Raw genomic sequence first — 20,582 nt, 5'->3', positions numbered from 1 at the left:
CTGTACTAAGCGCTTGGGAAGTAGAAGTTGTCAACATCTAGAGACGGTCCCTACTCAACAGTGGGCTCACTGTCTAGAAGGGGGAGACAGACAACAAAACAAAACATAATTCGATTGAATGAATTGAATGAAATTAATGGAAAGGAAGGCTTCCACCCATCCAGCCCCTAAAGTAAATGGTATTTGTTGAGCTCCCACTGAGTGCAAGCACTGCCCTAAGTGCTTAGGAAAGTACAATTGAAGCACAGGAGGACAAATTCCATACCTACAGAGGGCTTACACTCTAAATGAGTAATGGAGCTGCTCCCTGGCAATGAGAGCATGCTGGTTATGGAAGGCACCAGAGGCCTGACTGTGGGAGGTCACCAGGCTATGTGGCTTTCTAAAATGGCTTGGGAGGGAACACCTGAACTGAGAAGCTCCATGCCTAGTGGATAGAGCACGGACTTGGGAGCCAGAAGGACCTGGGTTCTTATCCAGGCTCTGCCACCTGTCTGCTGTGTGACCTTGGATGAGTCAATTTACTTCTCTGTCCCTCAGTTACTTCATCTGAAAATGGGGTTTATGTGAGCTGTATGTGGGACGGCGACTGTGTCCAATCTGATTGACTTGTGTCTACCCCAGTGCTTGTACAGTGCCTGGCACATAGTAAGTGTTTAACAAATACAATTTTTAAAAAACCTGGAAAAATAGGAAGAATTCAAAAAGTCAGGCAATGGAGCAGCTTCAGTTTGAAGTCAGACTTAAAGGATTGGATGTTTTCATCCGTAAAGACAAAAGCTGAGGGAAAGTCATTACTTAAACATACTCAAGCATGAAGGTTCTGGTTACCGGGTTGAACCTGTATTGCACTTGACCAACTCTTACCAGAAGAAATGGGGGCACACAATGAAGCTTGAAGATAGTAGGCTCCAAACACACTAAAAGCAGTCAAGCCTGTGGAATTTGTTTCCCCAATAAGTTGTGCAGGTTGAAAATATCAATAGGTTAAAGAAGGCAAGGATGATAATAATATAATAATGAATACAATAATAATATCCAAGTGCTTAGGACAGTACTCTGCACACAGTACACACTCAATAAATACCATTAACTGATTAATTCATTCATTCATTCAATTGTATTTATTGAGTGCTTACTGTGTGCAGAGCACTGTACTGTTTGGGAAGTACAAATCAGCAACACATAGGGACGGTCCCTACCCAACAACGGGCTCACATTCTAGAAGGGGGAGACAGACAACAAAGTAAGCAGACAGGTGTCAAAGTGAACTGGTTCTATTTTCCCCCAAAATATTGGGTTAGATGGGCCATTGGCCTGATCTTGTATTCTTGTGAATTATATGTTCTAGACTGCGAGCCCATTGTTGGGTAGGGACCATCTCTATATGTTGCCAACTTGTACGTCCCAAGTGCTTAGTACAGTGTTCTGCACACAGTAAGCACTCAATAAATACAATTGAACGAATGAATGAATATGTCCTTACATTTTGAAAAAAATAAATTTATAGTCTTTCCACAACCATCATCACCACCATTACCACCACCACCATCACTAAATTTCATGTTGGAATTCATTAGTTATAATCACATCTTAAGAGGTGAGGAAAGAGGTCTGGTAAGCATCACTAAGTCCATTTGACCTTCAAAGAGTATGTGGAAAAGGTCAAAAATAACAGAAAAAACGATCTAACTGGCCAAGCTGATTAGAAAATGAGGGATGATATTTGTAGAGGGAAAGAAACCTTCCAAAGATTTGAGTTGATCAAATAGCTTATGGATAAGCCTGCTTTCACAAACATAAAAGATCTCTTCCAGGAGAACTGCTAAATTATGGTACAAGGTTTAGGGTGTTATTACTCAATTTACATATGTAGATTGCATTGTTTCTGAAATAACAGACACATGCATTCATATATCTATCCTTCTAGACATGTAGGTACACGCACACACACACACACACACGCACGTGTGGAGTATGACAATGAAGCAGCAGAAGAAACTATCTCAGTTGCTCGTTTCCAAGCAGTGTTTGGGCTGTATGCTTCAACGTCTTCAGGCATAAACGTTTCTGTCAGTAGCACTGGTTGAATGTGATACAGTCAGGAATTTCCACAAATAATTAAAGCACAAAAATAAATAATATATGAGGAGTGCTTGTGAATCTTTCCTTCTAATACATCTGGAGTATATACACTAGAGATCTAGGGTTTTCAAAACACATTGTCTTTCTCAAATACACATTAGCTTTGCTTTCTTCATTTATGGGTGGATATATTTATCTGTTTGGGAAAAGACTTCATTTCAATGCATTAATATCTTCAGAGAAACTCAATACATTTTTGTCCTCTTTAAAGGAAAAACATATTTATATGGTAAATGAGTTAGTTAATGTGCACCTTGAAGCAGATTGGCTCAATGGAAAGAGCCCAGGCTCTGGAGTCAGAGGTCACGGGTTCAAATCTCAGCTCCACCAACTGTCATCTGTGTGACTTTGGGCAAGTCACTTCTCTTCTCTGTGCCTCAGTTACCTCATCTCTAAAATGGAGATTAAAACTGTGATCCCCCTGTGGGACAACCTGATCACCTTGTAACCTCTCCAGTGCTTAGAACAGTGCTTTGCTCAAATAATGATGCACAAATACCATCATTATTATTATTGAGAACATGTGCTTATCTTATATCCTTTCACACAAATCTCCCAATTGCATTTTTGCCTCTCTCTGCTTCTCTTCTTTTATCTCCCTTCCTATATTCAAGTGCTTATTTCAAGAAAGCTGAGAACTTCCTCATTAGATTTAAACTATCTGGGAGCACCCAATGTGTCTTTTATTTCTTTGGTATGCACCAAGAGGCAGATGATAAATCTTCATCTGCTAAAGTCTGAATGGATCAATCAATCAATGGCATTTATTGATCACTGTTCTAAGCATTTGGGAGAGTACATTACAATAGAGTTGGTAGACATGATTCCTGCTCGTGGAGAGAGCACGGGCATGGTACTCAGAAGGACCTGGGTTCTAATCCTGCTCCACCACTTGTCTGCTGTGTGACCACGGGCAAGTCACTTCACTTCTCTGTGCCTCAATTTCCTCATCTGAAAAATGGGGATTAAGACTCTGAGCCCTATGTGGGTCACAATCCTATGGGGATTGTGTCTAACCAGATCAACAGGTATTTATCCGTGTGCTTAGTACAGTGCCTGATGCATAGTAAACACTTTAAAAATACCATTATAAAAATAGAGAAAGTTCTGACCCCTGGAACTCAGCTTGCCGTCCCCCTCTTCCCACAGCAGAGGGCTATTTGCTAGGCAATAAATGTGATTTAGCAGCTAAAGGACGAATGTGGAGAATATAGGCATCCATCCCACTACCTTATGCATGCTAAGCAAGTGCTAAATCATTTAAGCTAATTCCCAAAGGAATGCCAAGTCCCTGAAAATATGTGGAATTGTTTAAGAGATAAGATTAATAACATTTTGAATTTGTATGGCACTTACACTTTGAAATCTACTACCCTTTTTCTCCTTTTCCTTCATCCTATGAGTCAGGGAGAGTAAGGCATCATTATTCTTTGAGTCCGGGAGAGGTGAACTCACTTGCCCAAGGTCACTCAGCAGGGAGGGAGGATGAGAGTGGGAGGGTGGAGGGAATTGAGGCTCAGGATGAACTTGAATGTTGGAAAGAATTGGTGGGGGTGTGGGAAAGGAAGTCGATGAGGGAGGAATAGGAGGGTTGTCAGGCAGAAAACATTAATTCATTATGACATAAGAAAAAACAGTAATGACTATTAATGTGTTTTAACTTCCTTGAAAAAAATATTCTCTCAGAAGTATTCCCAAGTATCTCCACAGAGTACTGGACTTCAAACTGCAGCTGACTCACAAGCTGCCACAGCTGTGCTTCTGCAAGCTAGGTTCTCTGGTCAGGTCTTTGGAGTCACCATAGTCAGTATAGAGCTGGAGAACCATTGGAGAATACATTGACATCACCATCTTGGACTGAGAGTAGCTATTTAGTAGTAGATAATACTATAGTGGTCAGCACAGACTAATAATAATAATAATATTTGTTAAGCACTTACTATGTGCCAGGCACTGTACAGCACTGGGATTGAACACAGTCCCAGTTCCACGTGAAGCTCACAGTCTCAACCCCCATCTTACAGATGAGGTAACAGGCACAAAAAAGTAAAGTGACTTGCCCAAGATCACACAATAGACAAGTGGCAGATCTGGGATTAGAACCCATGACTTTCTGATTCCAGGCCCCTGCTCCATCCACTATGCCTGGAATTCTAGGCACCCTAGTAAACAGGGTTATCCTGAAGGTAATTTAATTTGGGCCCCAGTCTCCTGTGTAGTTATTTTCTGTTGAATAAAATCATTCATTTCTACATCTTCTTCCATGTTTTTTTTCTTTTTTAGAATTGTTTTTGTTTTGCTTTATCTATGTTTTATCAAGAAGCCCAAAATCCTCCATCATTATGTGCAGCCTGAGTTCTACCCTCCACAAATCATTACTCTCCCCTTCTTCAAAGTCTGTTGAAGGCACATCCCCTCTAAGAGGCATTCCCTTGACTAAGCCCCGCTTTCCTCTTCTCCCACTCCCTTCTGCTTTGCCCTCACATGCTCCCTTTGTTTTTCTCCCCTCTCAGCCCCACAGCACTTATGTACATATCTGTCATTTATTTATATTAATGCCTGTCTCTCACCCCCCACCAGACTGTAAGCTCCTTGTGAGCAGGGATTGTGTCTATTTTACAAGTGTTGTAATGTCCCGAGTGTTTATTGCAGTGCGCTGCACACATAAAGGACTCAATGAATACAATTGAATGAATGAATTTATCGCACACCAGTGTCTGCTGCTGAGGAGACACACCAAAAGTAAACTTACTTCCTCCTCCAGTCATCTTTCCAGGTGCATTATTGGCTACTTGGGGACCAAGCCAAAGGTTATGGTTCAGCATAGTAACAATAAACCAAGACCAGGTCTTTATGATGGTAATAGGACACACTTTTCTTTACCTGCTAAACCCTAAAGTCCTATATAAGTAGGCAGCTTCACTGTAATCTCATGCTCAAGACCAGATGAATGCAGGGGTTTTATTCATTCATTCATTCATTCAATAGTATTTATTGAGCGCTTACTGTGTGCAGAGCACTGTACTAAGTGCTTGGGAAGTACAAGTTGGCAACATAGAGACAGTCCCTACCCAACAATGGGCTCACAGTGTTATGGGCCCATAGCCCCAGGACCTAAGAACACACCACAGTTATGGGGAAAGAGAGAAGGAGCATAACATAGAGGGGATGAGGTAATGGAAAGAGAGTAGCACCTTATAGGCAAAGTGTGCAGAACTTTCCATCCTAGTGTAGAGTCCTGGGAGCAGGGGAGCCCTACTAACCCTGAAGGGCAAGTAGCATCTTCTTCCATTTGACACCTCTGTGAAGAGTCCCCAGAGTGGATCCCTAAGTTTACCAGGAAAAACAACAAACTAGAAAACCAAGCCCTCCTCCTCCTCTCCTTTTCCCCAGGGGATCCATCAGTCACTGGGGACTTCAGACTCTCCACCGTGGACTTGGCAGGAAGTGGCATTACCATTACCCTCAGCTCCCGGGGGCTGGGCTAGGGGTTGCTCGTTCCATATCTTGAGAGTCCAAGTATAGGCCTGTGGCATCACCTCCTCTGGGGAAAAGGAGAGGAGGAGGAGGGGGGAAACGTTTTCTAGTTTGTTTTTTTTCCTGGGAAATTTAGGGATCCACTCTGGGGACTCTTCATAGAGGTTTCAAATAGAAGCAGATGTCAATTGCCTTGCCCCTCAGGGTTAGTAGGGCTCCCCAGCTCCCGGGACTCTCCACTAGAATGGAAAGCTCTGCACAGTCTAAGAGCTCAATAAGTACTAGTGATTGATTGATGCATTGATTGAAAAAATGACAGAAGGGACATAACAAGCATCAGCCATGCGCTGCTCTGGCCCTCTAGCTATGGAGAAGAGTAGCAGAAGCAACATGGCCAATTAGAAAGAGCATGGGCAGGACAGCCAGAAGGTCTAGGTTCTAATCCATACTCCTCCACTTATGTGCTGAGTGATCTTGGGCAAGTCAATCTATTTGTGCCTCAGCTTCCTCCTCTATAAAATGGATATTCAATACCTTTTCTTCATCCTACTTAGACTATTAGCCCCATATTCATTCATTCATTCAATATTTATTGAGCACTTTCTGTGTGCAGATCAGTGTACTGATTGGAAAGTACAATACAGCAATAAAGAGAGACAATCCCTGCCCACAATGGACTTACAGTCTTGGGGCAGGGGGAAGGAGGGAGAAAGACATCAAAACAGACAGGCATCAATATAGATAAATAGAATATACATAAGTGCTTTGAGGTGGGGAGAGGGGGGAAGAGAAAAGGGAGCAAGTCGAGGTGATGCAGAAAGGAGTGGGAGCTGAAGAAAAGGGGGCTTAGTCTCAGAAGGCCTCTTGGAGGAGGTGCATCTACAGTAGGGCTTTGAAGGGGCTTTCCCTTCAAAGCCCTACTGAGAGCTCACCTCCTCCAGGAGGCCTTTCCAAACTGAGCCCCTTCCTTCCTCTCCCCCTCCTCCCCATCCCCCCAACCTTACCTCCTTCCCCTTCCCACAGCACCTGTATATATGAATATATGTTTGTACGTATTTATTAATCTATTTTATTTGTACATATGTATTCTATTTATTTTATTTTGTTAATATGTTTTGTTTTGTTCTCTGTCTCCCCCTTCTAGACTGTGAGCCCACCGTTGGGTAGGGACCGTCTCTATGTGTTGCCAACTTATACTTCCCAAGCGCTCTGCACACAGTAAGCACTCAATAAATACAATTGAATGAATGAATGAAAGGGGGGAAGAGTGATTGTTTGGCAGATTCGAGAAGGGAGGGAGTTCCAGGCCAGAGGAAGGACGTGGACCAAGAATCAGCGGCAAGACAGGCAAGATCGAGATAAAGTGAGAAGGCTGGCACCAACAGGGATTGTATCTGCCCTGATTATCTGATATATACCCCGGCATTGAGTACACTCTTAAAAAATACATTACAATTCCCATTATTATTAACCAGCCAGAGGAAAGATTTTGAGATGTGACATAATGACAGTTGTGCCTCATGAGGTGAGACCTCAAATGAGAGAAGCACAGGTCCCATTGGAGAATTAATCTGGCAGTTTACAACGGAAAGAGTAATGCCTTTTGATATCTTGTTAGCATGTTGGTATCTGAGGAGCAGTACTTAGGGGTAAAACAGTAGCCAAGACTGGGCAAGGGCCTAGAAAAGAAGTTCCTTGTTGCATTATGAAAATGACTGCCTCTCAATAACAGTCTCACAGATTAAATTTCCAAATCAGCAGCACCAATTTCATGTGTGAGGGACAGTTTGCTATCTCTTGCTCTCCCTTGTTCTCTGAATAATGTAATCTAGTACTGTTAAATGCCATGAACTATGGGACTGAAGAATCACTAGGGGTACAGATAAAGGGATAGGGAAATAAATCTTATACTGCAAATATTAATTTCCATAGGAAAGCTGCCAAACAGCTTCAATACTGAAGAGCCTTTATGATCATATATTTGTTAGATAATGACTAGCTCAGGCAAATTGGTGAAAGAAGTGTCCAGTGTTTCCACAGAGCAGTTTCCATACAGAAATGTAGAATTAGGAATAGCATTATCCAAGTTTAGTAGGAGTACAGGCATGAATGCAACCCAAAAGATAAACTCATTTAGCTCTGCCACAAGTGGAACACTGTGCAGTCTGTCCTGCTGCCATTATGGCAAACTAACTTCTCATTTTTTACTTTTAGTAATCCACATTTTTTCAGCCCTTATTGTCAAACTGCCCCTGAAACTTCAGTCAGCATCTTCTATTAATATTTCCAAAATAAAGTCAGTATCATGCAAAATTTTCTAAATCTTTAAATTGTCACTAATCAGAGTCGTTAGTGATCACTATCTTTTATTAAATGAACACTGAATCAGAATGTTCATACTGCTTTTCAATTAAAATTTAGAATAGCTACAGATGACTCAGTAGCATATATAGCAGGAATAAGATCCAGCCAAGCAGTCATTACCAGGAGGTAATGGACCACTTCAGAACTTAGGTTAACCTTTTGATGTGGTCGGTTATTTCTGCTGTCATTTTAAAAAGTCTTTTCTGGAGAAAGAATATACCCATAAACTTAAGTCCCAATGATAAGGTTTTGAGGAAAAATTGTGCTAATGATTTCAAGAATCTATTAGAATTAGTTTTTCAGTGTCCCATATCCTGGGAGATGGCATGGATGTGAGCTGGTTGTGGGCAGGGAATATATCTACCAGATCTGTTGTAGCTGTCAATAAATACCTTCGATGACTATTGGTGATGATGTAGGTACCAAAAGGAGAATTTAACAAAAAATGCTTACTCTGTTGGTCTGCATAAATGCATTTGACCTGTCTTTGTGACCAGATATGAAAGTTGCTTCCCTTTAAAAAAATACATGTATGTGTGTGTGTGTGTGTTTATCTATATATTTATATATTTAATAGATTAATGGAGAAGATAAGACACATATAGGTCAACCAGTCACCATGGGATTTTTTTTTGGACATTTCAGGGGATTAAAGGAAATTAATATATACCTACCCTGGAATTGGATCTGCCGGTCAGTCTAAAGAAGTCAGTCTATCTGCTACTGATCTAGTCTGAATTTTAATAAGTGCTTATAATATCAAGTTCAGGCTTGAGAGTGCTTAGTGTATGCTCAGTCTGGGGCTAACCACACTCTGAGACTTGTAGTATAGAGTGCTTTGGGACTCAAATCTACACTTATCTCCCAGAGAAGGAAGGAGAAAGTATGTAAGCTTGAATTGATGTCCCAGTGACTTATTTTTCATTTAAAATAATATGGTCAGTTTAACTACAAAGGAGTTAAACTTCCAGTAGCAAAGAGAACCACATAGTTAAATACTACCTCATAAATTACCATTTTTATGTCACCACCCCACCATGACTTTAGCACTAAGCCTTCACCATCTTCACACTCTCATTAGGGTATAATGCATATTCATGGTCCTGATTATATAGCCACTTTCTTGACTTGTTTTAATTGTGCATAAAGACACTGTGACAGGAGACCTGACCTTTTCAAGATCATTTTCTCTCCAATGCTTTTCACAAAGCTATTAACTTGTCTCCTTCCAAAAGATTGCAATAATTTATTTCCCATTAATAAAAAATTCCTGGTGCCATGCAAATTAAAATTTATTCAGCAAATAGAATTCTTTGGATTATTTTCTAATGGCTTTAAATACTTCCAGCTTAGGGAGAAAAATAATATTAATGGGTACAGGCTGAGTGGATAATTGCATACATTGGAGAAAAATGAATGTACAACTGATGCTGTAACCTACTGCACATCAATTACCCAGAAGAGTTGCTTTATTTCCTTTTTCAAAAATTTATTAAATCATTTATTTCAGGGGGTATCATTATGATCTTGAAATTATTCCTATTGTATGAATAGCTTGGCAAAGTTGCATGTGCAAACAACAAATGCTAGTGGTAGAAAATGATTGTAAGTAAAAATGCATTTAGGTGTAAAGGAGCTTATTTAGGGGGGTCACAGATAAAGTTACTACTGAATAAAACTTTTGATTCACTTCAGGTGGAGAAGAGGAAAGGTCTTCTTGCTCTTATTGAAATCAACCAAACTAAAAACCGAAATTTACAGGTATTTTATATTTTATTCATTCATTCATTCAATTGTATTTATTGAGTGATTACTGTGTGCAGAGCACTGTACTAAGTGCTTGGGAAGTACAAGTTGGCAACATATAGAGATGGTCCCTACCCAACAGCAGGCTCACAGTCTAGAAGGGGGAGACAGAAAACAAAACAAAACATATTAACAAAATAAAATAAATAGAATAAATATATACAAATAAAATAAATAGAGTAATAAATATGTACAAACATATATACATATATACAGGTGCTGTGGGGAGGGGAAGGAGGTGAGGCAGGGAGACGGGGAGGGGGAGAAGGGGGAGAGGAAGGAGGGGGCTCAGTCTGGGAAGGCCTCCTGGAGGAGGTGAGCTCTCAGTAGGACTTTATGGAGGAAGAGAGCTAGTTTGGCGGATGTGTGGAGGGAGGGCATTCCAGGCCAGGGGGAGGATGTGGGCCAGGGGTCAACAGTGGGACAGGTGAGAATGAGGCATGGTGAGGAGATTAGTGGCAGATGAGCAGAGGGTGTGGGCTGGGCTGTAGAAGGAGAGAAGGGAGGTGAGGTAGGAGGGGCGAGGTGATGGACAGCCTTGAAGCCCAGGGTGAGGAGTTTTTGCCTGATGCTTAGGTTGATTGGTAGCCACTGGAGATTTTTGAGGAAGGGAGTAACACGCCCAGAGCGTTTCTGCACAAAGACAATCTGGGCAGCGGCATGAAGTGTGGATTGAAGTGGGAAGAGACAGGAGTATGGGAGATCGGAGAGGAAGCTGATGCAGTAACCCAGTCGGGATAGGATGAGAGACTGAACGAGCAGGGTAGCGGTTTGGATGGAGAGGGAGGGGCGGATCTTGGCAATGTTGCAGAGGTGAGATCGGCAGGTTTTGGTGACGGATTGGATGTGAGGGGTGAATGAGAGAGCGGAGTCGAGGATAACACCAAGTTTGCGGGCTTGTGAGACGGGAAGGATGGTAGTGCTGTCAACAGTGATGGGAAACTCAGGGAGAGGGCAGGGTTTGGGAGGGTAGATAAGGAGTTCAGTCTTGGACATGTTGAGTTTTAGATGGCGGGCAGACAACCAGATGGAGATGTCCTGAAGGCAGAAGGAGATGCGAGCCTCAAGGGAGGGAGAGAGCAGGGGCAGAGATGTAGATTTGGGTGTCATCAACATAGAGATGATAGTTGAAGCCGTCTACTACAAGCTTAGTAGATGCCATTACAATTACTCTTCCACCACACATTTGATAAAAAATGAGACCCACATTTGAAGGTGACATTTAAACTTTAAACTATCATAAATGTAACTGTTTAAGTCTGTGACATCCTAATAGGAAAATTGAATACTAAAGCCCAACTGAACATGGAGAGAAAATGGAATGCTAAAGCCCAAGTGAACTTGCAGAGCTGAAAATTTACCAAAGAAGTGTTAACCTTCCTTCATTGATCCACAGAAGATAAAAAGGCCTAGCAACAGAGTAAAGATTAATCTAGAGTATTCTCCTACTGAGTAAGACAGTTTCTTCCCTCTAGTAGAATCTTTGAATGTCCAATCCAATTTAGTTTTAGCAAAATTTGGCCTTTCAGGTTCTATCACTGTAGTTTCCAGGCTGGATTGGCGGGATAAAAAAAAAAGAAAAAAGAAAGTTGGTCAGCCTGTCACTCTCTGTTGGCATTAATTCAGAAGAAAAGGAGAAAAAAACACATACTTTTCCAAGTAGATGCCCTGGAAATAGTGAGAATAATGAGGGGAGAGAAAAAAGAGAACACATATTACATTCAAGAGTTAAGGGACTAAAATACCCATGTGAGGCAAACCCTCTCCAATTTGAATGGTTTTTTCTTCTATTCCAACGTGCTTGAGATGGGCCCCAAAGGAGCCCTGTTTTTAGCAATGTTGGGGCAGGGCAGAAATCCCCAGTTATGGAGATAAAGTTAGTATCAGGAAAGATGGTTGCTGTTGCTATTGCTACTGTTAAAGGAGAAGAAAATATCCTCCTGTTTGTCCTTGTTCCTTCTTTCTCCTCCTCTTGTATAGCTACAGCTCTCATTGCCAGAATGGCTGAATCAACTCTAACTGGGTTGATGAAAGGGATGACCAGAGCAGTAGTCCACAGCATGGTCCTGGAAGACCTTGGGTAAGTCACTTAACCTCTCTGTGTCTCAGTTTTCTCATCCATAAACTGAGAATTCAATACCTGTTCTACTTAGACGGTGAGCCTTAAGTGGGAATGTATCTATCAATTCTGCTGTACTCTCCCAGTTGCTTAGTATAGTACTCTGCACACAGTAAGCACTCAATAAATATGATTGATTGATTGACTGAAAAGGACTGTGTCAAACGTTGGTGTTATCCTTGACTCCTCTCTCTCATTTAACCCATATATTCAATCTATCATTAAATCCTGTCAGTTCAATCTCACATCGCTAAAATCCATCCTTTCCTCTCCCACCAAACTGCTACCATGTTAATCGAAGCACTTGTCCTATCCCACCTTTATTACTGTATCCACCTCCTTGCAGACCTCCTTGCCTCCTGTCTCTCCCCACTCCAGCCCACACTTCACTCTGTTACCTGGATCATTTTTTTTTACAATAACATTCAGGCCACATTTCACCATTCCTCAAAAATCTCCAGAGGTTGCCCATCCACCTCCGCATCAAACAGAAACTCCTTAACATTGACTTTAAAACATTCAATCATCTTGCCCCCCACCCCAACCTCACCTCACTATCCTACTAATACAACCCAGCCCACACACTTCACTTCTCTATTGCCAACTTAGTCATTGTACCTAGATCTTGGTCTATCTTGCCATCAGCTTCTCAACCATGCCCTGCTTCTACCCTGTAACCTTCCCTTTTTATATAAAATAATAATAATAATAATAATAATAATAATAATAATGGCATTTGTTAAGTGCTTACTATGTGCCAAGCACTGTTCTAAGCGCTGAGGGGTTACAAGGTGATCAGGTTGTCCCACATGGGGCTCACAGTCTTAATCCCCATTTTCCAGATGAGGGAACTGAGGCACAGAGAAGTTAAGTGACTTGCCCAAAGTCACACAGCTGACAAGTGGCAGAGCTGGGATTAGAACCCATGACCTCTGATTCCCAAGCCCATGCTCTTTCCTCTGAGCCACACTGCTTTATATCTGACAGGCAACTACTCTCCCCACCTTTAAAGCCTTACTGAAGGAACTTCTTCTTCAAGAGGCCTTATTTTTATGGCATTTATTAAGTGCTTACTATGTGCAAAGCACTGTTCTAAGCGCTGGGGAGGTTACAAGGTGATCAGGTTGTCGCACAGGGGGCTCACAGTCTTCATCCCCATTTTACAGATGAGGTAACTGAGGCCCAGAGAAGTGAAGTGACTTGCCCAAAGTCACACAGCTGACATTTGGTGGAGCCGGGATTTGAACCCATGACCTCTGACTCCAAAGCCTGGGCTCTTCTCCACTGACCCATGCTGCTTTCCACGTAACCCCTCATTACCTCTTTTCCCACTCCCTTCTGCATCACTCTGACTGCTCCCTTTAGTCACCCTTCATTTGTTATATTGTTATATGACAACCTTTATTGGTTACATTGTACTTTCCCAAGCATTTAGTACTGTGTTCTGCGCATAGTAAGTGCTCCATAAATACAACTGAATGAATGAACCCCATAACCCCAGCCCCATAGCACTTATGTACATATCCATAATTTATTTATTAATATTAATGTCTGTCTCTCCCTCTACACTGTAAGCTCATTGTGGGTGGGGAATGTATCTGTTATATTGTCATGTTGTACTCTCCCAAGCGCTTAGTATAGTGCCCTGCACATAGTAAGCAGTCAATAAATACAATTAATGGATTGACCTGATTATTTTGAATCCAGTGTTTCTGGCACACAGTAAGTGCTAAACATGTAGAACAACTATCATTATTATTATTAGTAGTAGTAGTAATAGTAGTAGCAATGGTGGTAATAGTAGTAGTAGTGTTGTAGTAATAGTAGAGTGAGATGTGAGAGAGAGAGAGCAGTCCTAAGATCTGCCACAGTGCTTCTCCGCTCCTGTGACAGTCCCACCAGCTGGGTTCCTGCTTTAAAAGAGGCTGTTGCAATTGCTGCAATAGTCTGGTCCCCAGAGGCTCCACTTTAGAGCCATCTTTCAAGGCCAGTAACTTCCAGGAAACAGACCACAGGGGCAGCAGAAGAAACAGTGGGTCTTCCCAGGGCCAGAAACTGGCTGGATTAAGAGTGAAGTGGAGGAGAACTGCATAAGACAGAAATACTTGCTGCCTTGTTTCAACACCCAGCCTTGGTGAGTGCTGGGCAGAAACCACCCTCTCAGAGATCAACAATGATCTCCTTCTTGCCAAATCCAATGGCTTTTACTCAAATCTAATCCTTCTTGACCTCTCAGCTGCCTTTGACAAGGTGGGCCACCCTTTTCTCCGGGAAATGCTATCCAACTCTGGCTTCATTGACTCTGTCCTCTCCTGGTTCTCTTTTTATCTCTCTGATCATTCATTCTCAGACTCCTTCATGGGCTTCTCCTCTGCCTCCAGCCCCCTAACTGTGGGGGTCCCTCAAGGTTTTGTTCTGGGTCCCCTTCTCTTCTCCATTTACGCCCACTCCCTTGGAGAACTCATTCGGTCCCATGGCTTCAACTTTCACCTCTATGCAGTTGATACCCAAATCTACATCTCCAGCTCTGATCTCTCTCCCTCTCTTCAGGCTCGCATTTCCTCCTGTCTTGAAGACATCTCTACCTGGATGTCCTCCCATCACCTCAAACTTAACATGTCCAAACAGAACTCCTTATCTTCCCACCCAAACCCTGTCTTCCCCTTGACTTTCCCATCACTGTAGATGGCACCATCATCAATCTTGTCTCACAAGCCCATAACCTTGATGTTATCCTTGATTCTTCTCTCTCATTCAAGCTACATATTCAATCCATCACTAAATCCTGTTGGTCCCACCTTCACAACATAGCTATAGCTAGAGTATGCCCTTTCCACTCCATCTAAACTGCTACCACATTAATGCAATCACTCATCCTGTCCCACCTGGATTACTGCATCAGCCTCCTTGCTGATCACCCAGCCTCCTATCTTTCCCCACTCCAGTTAATGTTTCACTATGCTGCCCAGATCAATTTTCTGCAAAAATATTCAAGACATGTCACCCTGCTCCTCAAAAATCTCCAGTGGTGGCCCAATCACCTCTGCATCAAACACAAACTCCTTACCACTGGCTTTAAAGCACTCCACCACTTTGCTCCCTCCTACCTCACCTCACTACTCTCTTTCTATAACCCAGTCTGCACATTTCACTCCTCTAGTGCTAACCTTCTCACTGTGCCTCAGTCTCACCTATCTCGCCCCCAACCCTTAGCCCACATCCTGCCTTTGTCCTCGAATGCCTTCCCTCCTCAAATCCGACACACAATTATTACTCTCCCCTCCTTCAAAATCTTTTTGAAGTCACATCTTCCCCAAGAGGTCTTTCCAGAAGCACCCCCTTTCCTCTTCTCCCACTCCCTTCTGTGTCACCCTGACTTGCTCCCTTTGCTCTTCCCCCTCCCAGCCCCACAACGCTTTTTTTTTTGCATTTATTAAGTGCTTACTATGTGCAAAGCACTGTTCTAAGTGCTGGGGAGGTTACAAGGTGATCAGGTTGTTCCACGGTGGGCTCACAATTTTAATCTCCATTTTACAGATGAGGTAACTGAGGCATAGAGAAGTTAAGTGACTTGCCCAAAGTCACACAGCTGACAATTGGCAGAGCCCGGGTTTAAATGCATGAGCTCTGACTCCAAAGCCCGTGCTCTTTCCACTGAGCCATGCTACTTCTCTGTATGTATATATCTGTAATTTATTTATTTGTTTGATGCCTGTCTCCCTTGTCTAGAGTGTAAGCTCATTGTGGGCAGGGAATGTGTTGGTTTATTGTTGCATTGTACTCTTCCAAGTGCTTAGTACAGTGTTCTGCACACAGTAAGTGCTCAATAAATATGATTAAATGAATGAATGCTGTCTCTCCCTCTTCATTTCTCTCCCTTTCCACCTCTATTCCCTTCCCTTCTTCTTACTTTGCTTCACTCCCTCTACATTTCTGCCTTAGGTCTTGGCCTCTGCCCCATCTTTCTTTGTCAATAGTCCCATTTACTCTCTCTGCACTGCTTCCCCTTTATTTCTTCCTTGTTCTTCCTCTCTCTCTGTCCATCTAAATCTCTCCTTTGGTCTAGCTTTTCTGCCTTTGCTTTTCCCCTTAATCTTTAGCCTTTGGCTCTCCCATTTAAATTCCACTCCCAGATAACTTGTCCCTGTTCCACTTTGTTCTTCAGAAACTCTGTTCTTAATCAGAAGTGAAACAAAAAAGAACAAAAATTCTGTAGCGTGCCAGAGGGTGGGATGCATATATAAGTTTTGATCAAGATACAGGAAGAATGCCTGGGACACAGAAAGGATGAATGCCTTGAAATCTATCTGAAAAAAGAAAGATTTGAGGAATAAATCCTTCTGGAATATTTTAGGGCACAGAGGGAAATGAAGATAAAGGTTTAGGGTGAGCAAAAAAGGAGTCCTTAGGCAGGAGGGGAACAAGCTGGTCTATCTGATACTGGAGACTTGTCTTTGTTCCATATTTCTCTCTGTTATCTGGATCAGTTTTCAAAAACATAATTTGGATCCTTTCTCTCTACTCGTCAAAAACCTTACATAGTAAGTCATTCCTCTCTGTATCAAGCAGATATTCTAGATCACTGGTTTTGAGGCACTCTATCAGATCTCTCCCTCTTATTAATCCACTCTTTTCTCCCACTACACCCCAGCTCACATGTTTCGTTCCTCTCAAGCAAGCCTACTCATTGTCTTCTTAGGTCTCATACGTTTAATTAAATCTTTGCTCACATCCTTCCTCATGCCTGAAACGACCCCCTCCTTCAAATCCACCAGGCCACAGTTCTCCCGATCTATAAATCATATTTACTCCAGGAGATCTGTGCCAATTAATTTTTCTTCCCCATCATAATTCCCCCCAACTGCCATCTCAACATATCTATGCCAGTCACACACTTATGCACTCACGAATAACTTTAGCACTTTACATACGATCTTACATAGCCTTCTATTTAAGTATTCACTTATCTATACCTGTCTGCCCCGAGCTTCAGGAGGGCTGGGACTGTTTTTCCTAACTCTACTGTAATCTCTAAAGGATTTAGTACAGTGCTATGTAAATCAATCAATGGTATTTATTGAGTGTTTACTATGTCCTTAGCACTAAGCACTTGGGAGAGTACAATGTAACTTCCCCGCCCAGAAGTCTATTGTCTAGAGGGGGAGACAGACATTGAAATAAATTATAGATAAAGCAAATGGGGTAGCCAAAGGATATGTACACAAGTGATATGGGGCTGAAGGTGGGGGTGAATAGCAGTTGCTTAAAGATACATATCCAAATGCACAGGTGATACAGAAGGGAGTGTGAGTAGGGGAAATGAGGGCTTAGTTGAGGCAAACCTCTTGGAGAAGATAGGACTTTAAGTATGGCTTTGAAGGTGGGGAGAGCTTTGGATTATTGTATATGAAGAGGGAGGGAGCTCCAAGCCAAAGAGAAGACATGGGCAAGGAGTCTGTAGCAAGATAGATGAGGTTGGGGTACATAGAGTAGGTTAGTATTAGAGCGAATTATCCAGGTTGGGTGGTAGTTAGAAATCAGGCAGGTAAGAGAAAACGGAGAGATTCTATGGAGTGTTCTAAATCAATCAATCAATCAATAGTATTTATTGAGCGCTTAATGTGTACAGAGCACTGTACTAAGCGCTTGGGAAGTACAAGTTGGCAACGTATAGAGACGGTCCCTACCCAACAGTGGGCTCACAGTCTAGGAGGGGGAGAAGCCAATGGTTAGGAGTTTCTGTCTGATTTGGAAGTAGAAAAGCAACCACTAGAGGTTTTTGAGGAGTGGAGGGGCATTGGGTGAACATTTTTGTAGATAATTGATTTGGGCAGCAGAGTGAACTGCTGGGCTGGAGTGGAGAGAGACAGGAGGCAGTGAGGTCAGAACATAGGCTGATGCAGTAGAGGTACTACTAATTGATCAAGAAACTGAGGGAAATAATATAATAATAATGATGGTATTTATTAAGTGCTTACTGCATGCAATGCACTGTTCTAAGTGCTCGGGAGGTTACAAGGTGATAAGGTTGTCCCAAGGGGGGGCTCACAGTCTTAATCCCCATTTTACAGATGAGGGAACTGAGGCACAGAGAGGTTAAATGACTTGCCCAGAGTCACACAGCTGACAATTGGTGGAGCCGGGATTAGAACCCATGACCTCGGACTCCAAAGCCCGGGCTCTTTCCACTGAGCCACGCTGCTTCTCAATACCTTATAAATACCTTATCTGAGTGGCAGAGTGACACTAGACGTTCCAGTGCAGAGCGAACAGGTCATTAGCATGTGTTCTACCCACAGTAGATGCTTGATAAATACTATTGATTGATTAATTAATGAACTGGTCAGAGAGAGGAAGAAATAGAGTTACAGATGCTGAAAAAAGTGGAAAGTGATGGACTCATATTTAATCTACACACCCAGAAAGACTTACTGTGTGAGAATTGGTTCTTTACCTAAAAATCACTAGATGTAAATTAACCTATTTAATTAGAGTCATATATTTTACAACATTTGGTACTTATCCTAAAATAACAGTGGTCCAAAATATTCTGAATTTTTTCTGTTTAACTGAAGACAGACTAGCATTTTCAGCCCTGCTTAGGAAACACAATTTACTACCAGGCACAATAAATTATGCTCATTTAAACAGTAAGCAAATCCAGACATAGCTGACTATGTTTCAAGACTAAAACCTAAGAATACTTTCCGGAATTGTGGGGGCGGGGGCTAAATCTCATTTAACTGAAAAATGAAGTTTTGATCCATTGAAACTTCCTGTCTTCTCTAAATTGACTTCTTAGTTTTGAAGTTTTCATCAAGGTGTTTTTGGTTGAATAATTCTATATCTTTCTGTGTTTGCAGAACAAATTAGAATATTTTAATGATAATGGTATTTGTTAAGCACTTACTATATGTCACATACTGTTCTAAGCATTGGTATAGATACAAGTTAATCAGGTTGACTAGTGGATAATGCACAGGCCTGGGAGTAAGAAGGATCTGGGTTCTAATTCTGGCTCTGCCACTTATCTTCTGTGTGACCTTGGGCAAGTCATTTAAAGTCTCTGTACCTCAGTTCCCTCATCTGTAAAATAGGCATTAAAACTGTGAGCCCCATATGGAACATGGACTGTGTCCAACCTCATTAGCTTGTATCTACCCCAGCTGTTAATACAGTGCCTGGCTCATAGTAAGCACTTAAATACAATAATTTAAAAAAAATGTTGGACACATTGTCTGTCCTACAAGGGGCTCACAGTCCAAGTGAGGAGGAAAGAAAATTTATTGCATCCCCATTTGACAGATGAGGAAACTGAGGCATGGAGAAATTAATTGATTTGCCTATGGTAGCATAGCAAGTTACTGGCAGAGCTGGGATTAGAACCCAGAGCCACTGACTCACAGGCCCATCCTTTTTCTACTAGGTTATGTTGCTTCTCAAAATATGATTGGATCAATTAATCAATCAATCATATTTACTGAGCACTTACTATGTGCAGAACACTGGACTAAATTATTGAATGTGTATTTACACACAGTAAGATCTCAATAAATACAATTGAATTGATTTTAATTATTGTATTTTTTTCTTAACGGTAAGTGTTAAATGCTTACTATGTGCCAAGCACTGTACTAAGTCCTGGGGTAAATACAAGCATATCAGGTTGGGCACAGTCCGTGTCCTACATGGGGCTCACAGTTTTCACCCCCATTTTACAGATGAGGTAACTGAGGCACCGAGAAGTTAATTGACTTGTCCAAGGTCACACAACAGACAAGGAGCAGAGCTGGGATTAGAACCCAGGTCCTTGTGACTCCCAGACTCATGCTCTAGCCATTAAACACCTGTTGCTGAGTAGGGACCGTCTCTATATGTTGCCGACTTGTACTTCTCAAGCACTTAGTACAGTGCTCTACACACAGTAAGCGCTCAGTAAATATGATTGAATGAATTAAGCTATGTGACAATGCCACCTAAAGATCTGGAAAATAGGGATGTAAGAACCTTCTAGACTGAGCCCATTGTTGGGTAGGGACCGTCTCTATATGTTGCTGACTTGTACTTCCCAAGCGCTTAGTACAGTGCTCTGCACACAGTAAGCACTCAATAAATACAACTGAATGAATGAAGAACATAAGAGCAGGAATCATGTACAATATTAGTAGGTCAGACCAATCATTCATCCAGTCCACTATTCTATTTCTGCTAGAAACAGAGTGATCGCTGCCCTCCTGAATACCCCATCCTATATATCCTTGGGTATCCTTAATTTTTCCCCCTTCATTCCTAAATTTCCCTCTAGGATTTTAGATTTCTCTTTATGAGGAAACCCCTCTCAAACCTACTGATCAATCAATCAATCGTATTTATTGAGCGCTTACTGTGTGCAGAGCACTGTACTAAGCGCTTGGGAAGTACAAGTTGGCAACATATAGAGACAGTCCCTACCCAACAGTGGGCTCACAGTCTAAAAGTGGGAGACAGAGAACAAAACCAAACATACTAACAAAATAAAATAAATAGAATAGATATGTACAAGTAAAATAAATAAATGCAGTAATAAATATGTACAGACATATATACATATATACAGGTGCTGTGGGGAAGGGAAGGAGGTAAGATGGGGGGGATGGAGAGGGGGACAAGGGGAGAGGAAGGAAGGGGCTCA

The sequence above is a fragment of the Tachyglossus aculeatus genome, chromosome 4, assembly GCF_015852505.1.
Source record: "Tachyglossus aculeatus isolate mTacAcu1 chromosome 4, mTacAcu1.pri, whole genome shotgun sequence".
Taxonomy (NCBI): Eukaryota; Metazoa; Chordata; class Mammalia; order Monotremata; family Tachyglossidae; genus Tachyglossus; species Tachyglossus aculeatus.
The sequence above is the reverse complement of the archived record's forward strand: the minus strand, read 5'-3'. Positions refer to the sequence as shown.